Below are 9,393 nucleotides of genomic sequence, written 5' to 3'. Positions count from 1 at the left end.
TCTCCTACTGTCCTCCTTCCCTGTGTTTGTGTTTGTTAACTTTTCTCTTCTTTCCTCCCACTATTTTGTGTAGAGTGTGCTGCAGATAGATAACTTTTCAATTTGTCCAGTAAGATTAAAATGGATTGCAGCTGAGCTGAAGGAAACAAATGGACTTTTGAGTAGCAAATGTGTAGTAACAAATGAGACTTGGTGTTGCCCTTCTTTTAGGTAGAAGGTGGATGCATTTTGAATCTATGAAGATTAGCCACATTATGAAGAGGAGATAATCTTTAATTATTATCAAAATTATTTATGTTAATGTTAATCCCACCAACATGGAGGATTTCAATGGGCATTTGCTGTTTTTTTTTCACTGGTCAATATCTAAATCTTTTTCTCAGTGAAAGACAGAACATATCTTCTATCATAGAAACTAAAATTGCAAGTTCTCATTTTCTCTTTTCCATTGTAGGGACTGGGCAAGTGACAGAGGCTTCCTCAGTCACATTTGCCTACTGCAGACTACTGTAAATGAGAAGGAAGTGTTATAACTATAGACTTCCAAAAGAACAAACAAATCTTTCCTGGAAGAAGTACAGTCAGAATGCTCCTTTGGAAGCAAGAATGGCCAGACTTCATCTCACCTACTCTGATCATATTGTCAGAAGGGTCTAGTTTCTAGAGAAGGATATCATGCTTGGTAAAGTAGAGGGTCAGTGAAAAATGGGAAGGCCCTAAACAAGGTGGATTGCCATAGTGGCAACAATGATGGGCTAAATCATAGCAAGGATTGTGAGGATGGTGCAGTACTGCAGTGTTTCATTTTGCTGTACATAGGATCACTATAAGTTGGAGCCAAATAAACAACACCTAACAACAATAATCAGAAGGAAGCCCAGATCAAGAGTTGTTGTTGTTGTTGTTGTTATGTGCCGTCGAGTCGGCCCCGACTCATAGCGACCCCTCCTTGGGTTTCCGAGGCAGTATCACTACGGAAGTAGGATTGCCCAACCTTCCTTCCGAGGAGTGGCTGGTGGGTTTGAACCATCAGCCGTCTGGTTAGCAGGCAAGTGTCTTAGCCACTATGCTACCAGCAAGTAGTTGTGGTAGCAAAAATCTGCAAGTAGTGATGATTGAAACAAAAATATGGAAACAATTCCTAGGGCAATTGTGTCAGTAGTGTTAATAGTACAAGTGAGAGTTGGAGCTGTAGATCATCTTATAAGACTTTGGAATGGTTTAATTTTCCTCATCAGACAAGTTCCATAGTTGTCTTCATAGAGCTATATATTTTGTTTATTTCTTTTCCATTTCCTAGTATCATTTTTTGTTTTGTTTTTCAGGTTACTTTTTAAGTAATTTTAGATCTAATATTCTTCCACTAAATTCCTTTTCTATTTAAATCAGAAAGAAAAAAAATTCAATTGTTTATAACTAGGAATCCTGACTGTACAGTTATTGATGTTAATTACTGAATTATTAATTATAAGCAATAATTTAAAATAAATGTTCAGAATATAGATGTGATGCCAACTGAATTATATCTGTACTACAGAATACTGTAATCATTATTATATGATGTTATAGGATGCAATTTAATTACATTAAAAAATGCTCATGATATACTGATAAGTGGCAAAGTATGTTACAAATTGAGTGACGGGGCACAGATTTGTATTTCAGCTCTGGTGGCGTAGTGCCTAAGGCATTTGACTGCTAACCAGAAGGCTGGAGGTTCAAACCCACCAGCCACTCCTCAGAAGGAAGATTGGGCAATCTACTTCCGTAGAAATACCACCTCAGAAACCCAAGGAGGAGTCACTATGAGTCAAATCAACTCGGCGGCAGTGAGTTTGGTATTTGGTTATCTTCTTTATACTTAACTTCTGTATCTATATTCATATCTATATCTATATGTATCATCTTTCTAATCTGTGATAGTTATCTATTACTGTGCAAAAAGTTACACAAAAACTTAGCAGCATAAAACAACAAACATTCACTCTCTTAGTGTCTTTAAGTCAAGAATCTGGGTTGCTCTTGGGTAAGTGGTTCTGGTTCAAGGTTACAGTCAAGCTATTGACCAGAACTTCTGTGTCTTTAAACTTGACTGGGGTAACGGATCCTTGTCCAAGTTGAGGAAGATTGCAAGAAGATTTATTTCCTCTTCATGTGCACCTTTCTATAGGGCTGTTCACAACTTTGCTTCTGACAAAGAGGAGGGGAGAAAAGAGAGAAAAAGAAAGAAAGAATCCAAGATGGAAGCTGCAGGCTTTTATAAGCTAATATTAGAAGTGGCATCCTATCATTCCTGGAAGTAAGTCATTAAGTACAGCCCACATTCACCCAAAAAAAATCAAACCCACTGCCATTGAGTCGATTTCAACTCATAGTGACTCCCACTGGATTTCCAAGGTTGTAAATCTTTACAGAAGTTAATTGCCTTATCTTCCTCCCATGGAGTAGCAGTGGGTAAGAACCTCAGATCTCTGATTAGCATTCAAAAGGAGGTAATTAAGCTCCACCTCTGGAGAGGAGTACTATCAAAGAATCTGTGGACAAACCTTTTCAATCACCGTAAACATATAATCATGTACTTATATTTATGTAAAATTTTTAATGCATAAAATATTTTGTAAAAAACATATTCAGGAAAAAAAAATGGTATAAAAAATCACACTTATTATAAAAATTATCCCATAATTAAAAGTGTATATGTGTCTAATCAAGTCCTACCTGGATCAATGCCCCTCCTAACAACTTTTATGAATTACAACAAGGCTGAGGCAAGGGATATATTTTAAATTGTGTCTACAACTGGATTGCATACATATACAGAAATAACTCTTAAGACTATGGAAATGAAAGGATGGTAATACCAAATCCATAATACAAGGAGGAACTATAGAATCCTTGATAAAATTCTAAGGGCACAGAGAAGTAAAACAAGCTGGACATAACAATGTAACTCCAGGTTCAAAGAGGCGAACTGGGTAGTACAGAATGGCACTACTATATGCATCCACCAGGCTTTCAGGAGCCATGTGGCCTTCCAAGCATCTCATCTCCATATTGTGCTCTAGACAGCTGCTACTAAGAGATGAGTAAGCAGCAAAATTGAAATCCATTAGCACTCCAATCTTAGGAATGCCCATAAATAACCAGAGAGGGTACATACAAGAGTGAGAACTTTACAAGGGACTGGCATTCTAGAGTGAGATTTGAGTCTTAATATTATTATTATCTCATTTTTATCCAAAGGCTGATAGAACTTGAGGAAATCTAAATGCAATAGATGCAAAATAGTTTATATTATCGTGATAATTTTTTTCCAATTTATAATTTCCAGATTTCCTATGATTAGCATATATCATTTTATATGTAGTAAGTTAGGTTTTTAAGTATTTCTTCAAATATGAAGAAAAGTCCAAATATAATATAATACAAAACCATACATAGTAGGAATTCATTCATTTGTAAATGCAGGTATATAATAAAACAATGTGTTAATGACATTAAATTTGAGTATGTATATAGATTGATAGGTACTTATATACTTAGATAAAATTACCTATATCTATGCTCAGGTCTCTATTTATCTATATTTATGAAAAGGAAAAACATCTAGAAAGAAACATACCAAACTTTAGTGGATAGTTCTGTCATGAGATCACAAATGATTACTGTTATCTTCTTTGTACATGGTATTTTTCACATTTCAATAATTAGTATGTGTTACTGTCATAATCAAATAGAAAAAAATAAAATATAAAAATAAGTAAGTTAAATAAGAAAATAAATCATGCCACTTTCATGTATAAAATAATATGTAATTTAATACTATATTGATAAAGAAAATATGGTTAGTTGCTCATGGTATGATTAATTATGGGCAAAAGAAGGGTTAAAAAGCACTACATAAGCTATATAAATTCAACCTTTGTGTGTGTGTGTATAAATATGTATATGTAACAAGAATTTGAATAGGTCTCTTCCTGTTGTCTCAGAATTTTGGCTGTGGCCCTAAAACTGAGAACAATGGGTTATAAATAACCCTACATTCTAAAGAGATGCTAGGCCCATCCATGGAGGATTCAGTAAAGAGAGAAAATCTGGTCTCACAACTATCAATCCTCACCTCTCACTGTAATTTAGTTAAGTGAAATTTAAAAGTTCAAAATTTGATTAAAAAGTATACTTAAAGAGGGTGAGTATTCAACCTTGCAGGGAATATGGTAACATTTCCTTCCTTTCCCTGTCTTCACTCAACAAAACAAAACTCACTGCCATGGAGTTGATTCCCACTCATAGTGACCCCTCCTTGGGTTTCTGAGGCAATATCTCTACTAAAGTAGATTTCCCAACCTTTCTTCCGAGGAGTGGCTGGTGGGTTTGAACAGCCAGCCTTCTGGTGAGCAGTCAAATGCCTTAGGCACTAGGTCACCAGAGCTTCATCTGAGTTTCACTCAGATGCTCCAAATAGAAACATCCATAGAGAACTAGAACAACCACAAATAGCAAAATTATCATCACTCATGAAATCAACCCATTGCTTCCATGAACCTGAAATTAAGTGAGAGTTCTTTGAGATATTTTGATGGGTGTTTTCTGGACCTTGGAGAGGCTGGAGACTTCTTCTCAACCAGAGAAATCTGAAAGCAGGTGATTGGCTGGAGCTACCTAAATTAACAAAATAAGTCAAAGGGCAGTTACAAAAAGCAGGTTAACTTCAACCAAATAGTGAGGCAAGAAATCACAAGATTCCTGTGGGCAATAGGATACAGGAGCCTTTGGAGCAAAGAAAAAGGACATCTTAAGATGTCCTAAGATATTTCATTCAGCCACAGAGAGTGTATTGTCTGCATTAGGGAAAGTGTACAGCACTCTTTGTGTGTGTGTGTGTGTGTGTGTGTAGGGCTGGGTTGACTTGGAAGCCATCCCACTCAGAGTAAATGTTTGGACACCTTCCAAAATGAGGACATGGCTAATAATAATAATAATAGCCAGTATTAGTCAACAGAGAATTAAAATAGTATAGACATCTAAGACTGTGTGTGTCTCTTTTCCTCTAATCTCTCCTATTCAAATCATGGAGAGTCCAACAGCAGGATGAGGCATGAAGATGGATGAAATTATGCTCCCTTTCCTCACTATAGGTCTTTGATCCACAGTGAGTCAGAAATAGGCTGAGTGGATGGAAGAAGCTATGAGTAATATGGGAGATAGAAGGTCTGATTTAGACACAGCTATACTATTAGAATCTAAAAGGAAATCTTATTTTTCAAATGTAATATACTTTTATAATTTAAAAATGTACAGAAATACATAAGAATAGCCAAGAATACTTTGTATTTATTTTTTCATTTTAGTTTATTTAATGAACTGATTGTGTATGTGTGTAATGAATGGCTAGATAGATAGATAAATGATGGATAAAAAAGAAAGATAAATAGAGGTATATATGTATTGACACATAGATTTACACACGGTCAAAGAAAAATTGTTTGAAAGAAATATACCAAAACATTAATAATTTATCTCCAAAGTATAGGATTCAAAACTCAAATCGCGCCATGGAGTCAATTCTGACTCATAGCGACCCAATAGGATAGAGCAAAACTGATCCATAGGGTTTCCAAGGCTGCAAATCTTTACGGAAGCAGACTGCCTCGACTTCCTCCCACGGAGCAGCTGGTAGGTTCAAACTACTGACCATTTGGTTAGCAGCCAAATACTTTAACAACTACATGAGCAGAGCTCCTCAAGTATATGATTACATGATACCATTATTTATCTGTCTTGAACTTCTTTATATTAATTTATACATGGTAAAAAAAAAGTTATAAAAAAATTTGGACACATAAGTCTATAAGACTGAGAACTCCACAATGGCACGAGTCCATTGTCATCCTGTTCACCATTCTAAGCTCAACACAGCATCTAGTACAGAGCAGGTACTCCAGAAATGCATAACTAATTAATTAGATCTCGGAAGGAAGATAGGGCAATCTACTTCCATAGTGATACTGCCTCGGAAACCCAAGGAGGGGTCGCTATGAGTCGGGTCGACTCAACAGCACATAACAACAACAACAAATATTCACTATTAAAATGAATGTGGAGAAAGTTATTTTTTTTCTATGCTACTCCTTAACCAACTCTCCAGGCTCTTTAACAGGAAGCAAAATTTTTAGAAAATGGATGTCAAATGTAATCTGAACTCAAGAGACACATTTTTGTGTCAAAAAGGATCAAAGAAACCTAACAACAACAAGAAGCGTTATTTTTATGCTCCGTTACAATTGAACTACCTATAAAAGGCAATGATAATATTTGAAAAGACGTTACTCTCTTAGATAAAAACATTTTTGTAAGACATAGAATCTATATCATAAATATTTGCATCTCTAATATTCCAAATTTTTCCTGATATTGGCTGATTTGGCTTTTTTTTCCCCCCTGTCTAGTTTGAAGAAAGAAGTTTTCTAATAATTCTCTATCCTAAAATTTACTTTTACCACTCTTATGCTGATCAATATGCTGGCTATCACACTCCTCACCATTCTTCGTATTTCTTGCCGGTAGAAATTTCCTTGTTGCTCTGCTTCCACACCAATGCTGAGAAACATTTCCTTAAAGAGAAAGGAACTACAAGAGTGCTATCTAAGCTGTGAACCAGGAATTTGCAGTTTAGTGCCAGCAATGAGACAAGACTTTAATTGGTTGACCTCCCCTGTCTTCTTATCTAGCCTCTATTTCACTTTCAACACTTCTCCCTTGTGATCCCACCATTAAGAAAATTACCCAGACATCTATTTCCATTGGCTAAGCTTTTCATTTCCTCTATTTTCTTAAGGCCTTTCCCTGGTGGACCTTCTTCTACCTTAGAATTTTACAGCAAAAGTTAATGCTACCTCTCTGGCTACAATTTCAATAAATGGTAAAATTTCAACAGCAGGTTGAGATTGTAGGCTTCCTGAGTCAACAGCCTCTCCACTATTCTCTCAGCATGTACTCCACATACTAATCTGTCTCCCAATGCATTGTTTGACCCTCTGCGCACTGGCAGAGAGTGTAATTGAGTCACAAAAGGGAAAATCAGTTCAGGTTTCATAAATAGAATCAACATGAAGTTGAATTTATCAGCAGTAACTAGTGAAAAATGTAATTGGTGAACATGTTTTATTGGTTTGTTTTCTACAACAAAAAGAAGGAATATTTGTCTTCTTCTAATATCAGATGACTAGAACATTTTCCCTCTGGGTGAATGTACTTCATAGCACAGCACTTTTTAAAAAGTCTATCTCAGTGTAAATGGGAAGGCTGCAGCAGCTTCAGTGGGCATTATTACTCCCCAATTTAAGTCTGCATTTTCTTTCTCTCAAATGAAAACTTGGATTTTCTGAAACACTGCCCCCCCAAAAAAAATAAAAATAAAAACTCATTGCCATACAGTAGAATCCAACTCATAGTGACCCCTCCTTGGGTTTCTGAGGTTGTATCACTACGGAAGTAGATTGCCCAATCTTCCTTCCAAGAAGTGGCTGGTGGGTTTGAACCGCCAACCTTCTGGTTAGCAGTCAAATGCCTTAGGCAGTACACCACCAGAGCTCCCTTTCACTATTTAGGATAATTGTATTTACTTTTAAAGGAGATCCTCAACAAAAGTTCAATGGTTAGAACCCACAAGCCATCCCCTGGGACAAAGATGAGGCAATCTTTTTCCATCAAGATTTACAGTGTTAGAAACCCTATGGGATATTCCACTTTGCCTATGGGGACTCTATGAATCGGAATGGACTTGGTACCAGTGAGCTTTGTTTTTGGCTTAATTACTTCTAAACTAATGTCATTATCAGTACCTGTATTTCTACTTTGAGTGAAACCACTGTCCATGCATTAGACGTGCATATTTATTATAATAACCATCAGTAACATTTTATGCTGATTAATAATTGGTAAAATTATTTCACATGTATAGTTAACTCTTAATGATCAGTTATGATTCTTAAAATGGCTAGTTGAGTGCTATATGACACTCTCATGAATAGATATAACGTTTTGTGCATAATAACTCCAAACTAGAAAACAAGGTCAATCTTGGATCTTTGGCATTTAAAAAATTTCATAGGCTACAAATTTTTAAAAAATTACTAATTTACTAAAAGTTTACTAAATTTACTAAATTCCTAGATAGGTTAAAAATGTGTGTGTGTGTGTGTGTGTGTGTGTGTGTACCAAAGGTTATTAGTGGTTACCAGGGTAGAAGGGAGGTAGGAAAGGGGAAGCTTTTGTTTGCGCAGCATTGAGTTTGTGCTAATGGTGGTGGAATATTTTGGAAAAGGATAGCAATAATAGTGGCACAACATAAAAAATGTCATCAATGTCACTGAGCTGTTAATGGGGAAAAAAAACTAAAATAATACAGAAGAATATAAGTTACAAAATAAATACCACCTTTCACTTCCCTACGGCCATCCTCTCTCTCTCTCTCTCTCACTCTGTCTCTCTCTCTCACTCTCTCTCTCTCTCTCTGTCCCAAAAGAGTATCAACTTAACTTCTGCACAGGTTATTTTCCTTTTCCTAAAAGAATTCATACAATACCAATTTTTTCACTTAATACAGTATCTTATACTTTGTAATTATTTCCAACCAGCAAGAAATTCATTATTAGAAGCTGCCATTTAGCCATCCCATTATTGATGCACATTTGTGTTAATCTCATTATTCTTAATTACAAACTCTGCTTCAATGAATATCTTAATACATAAATCTTTGTACCTATGTGTATAGAAATTAAAATTTGGCTCAAATATTAAGTGCATTTTAAAGATTTCATAGATACTGCCAAGAATCTTCCAAAGAGGTTTAACTCATTTATACTCTGACAGAGTACATTGAGAGTTATCATTTCCTCACAAATTCAACAATCCTGGACATTATCAACTTTTTTCACTTTCTCTAAATTGTGGACAAACGATTTCATAATTGCTTCAATTCCTTTCCCCTGATTCATGCTGGAGTTAGCATGATTTCAATAGTTTGTTTTTGTTGTATTTTATATCCTTTGCCTTTCTCTTTATTGGGTTGTTTAATTTTCTTATAGACTTATAGATTTTTAAAAATATATTATGGCTAATTCTTTTCTATATGCACATATATTTTTATTCCAGTTTAATGTTTATCTTTTAAATTTATTTCTCTTTTAAAACCAAGGATTTTTCATTTGCTTCATTGGTTTTTAAGAGTCAAAATCTCTTGATGTTTTCTCATTTTAAATTCTGACTTTTCTGCCTTGTTTAGGAAGTCATTTGAATGTCACCTTGATTATATATTTAATTCATGTATATACATAAATCTATGTCTGGTTATGTAAGAGTCTATTCATCTGTGTGTGTGTGTGTGTGTGT

This window comes from Orycteropus afer, unplaced genomic scaffold (assembly GCF_000298275.1).
Source record: "Orycteropus afer afer isolate SDZICR_OR568_19922 unplaced genomic scaffold, OryAfe1.0 scaffold00415, whole genome shotgun sequence".
Lineage (NCBI taxonomy): Eukaryota > Metazoa > Chordata > Mammalia > Tubulidentata > Orycteropodidae > Orycteropus > Orycteropus afer.
This window is presented reverse-complemented; position numbering follows the sequence as displayed.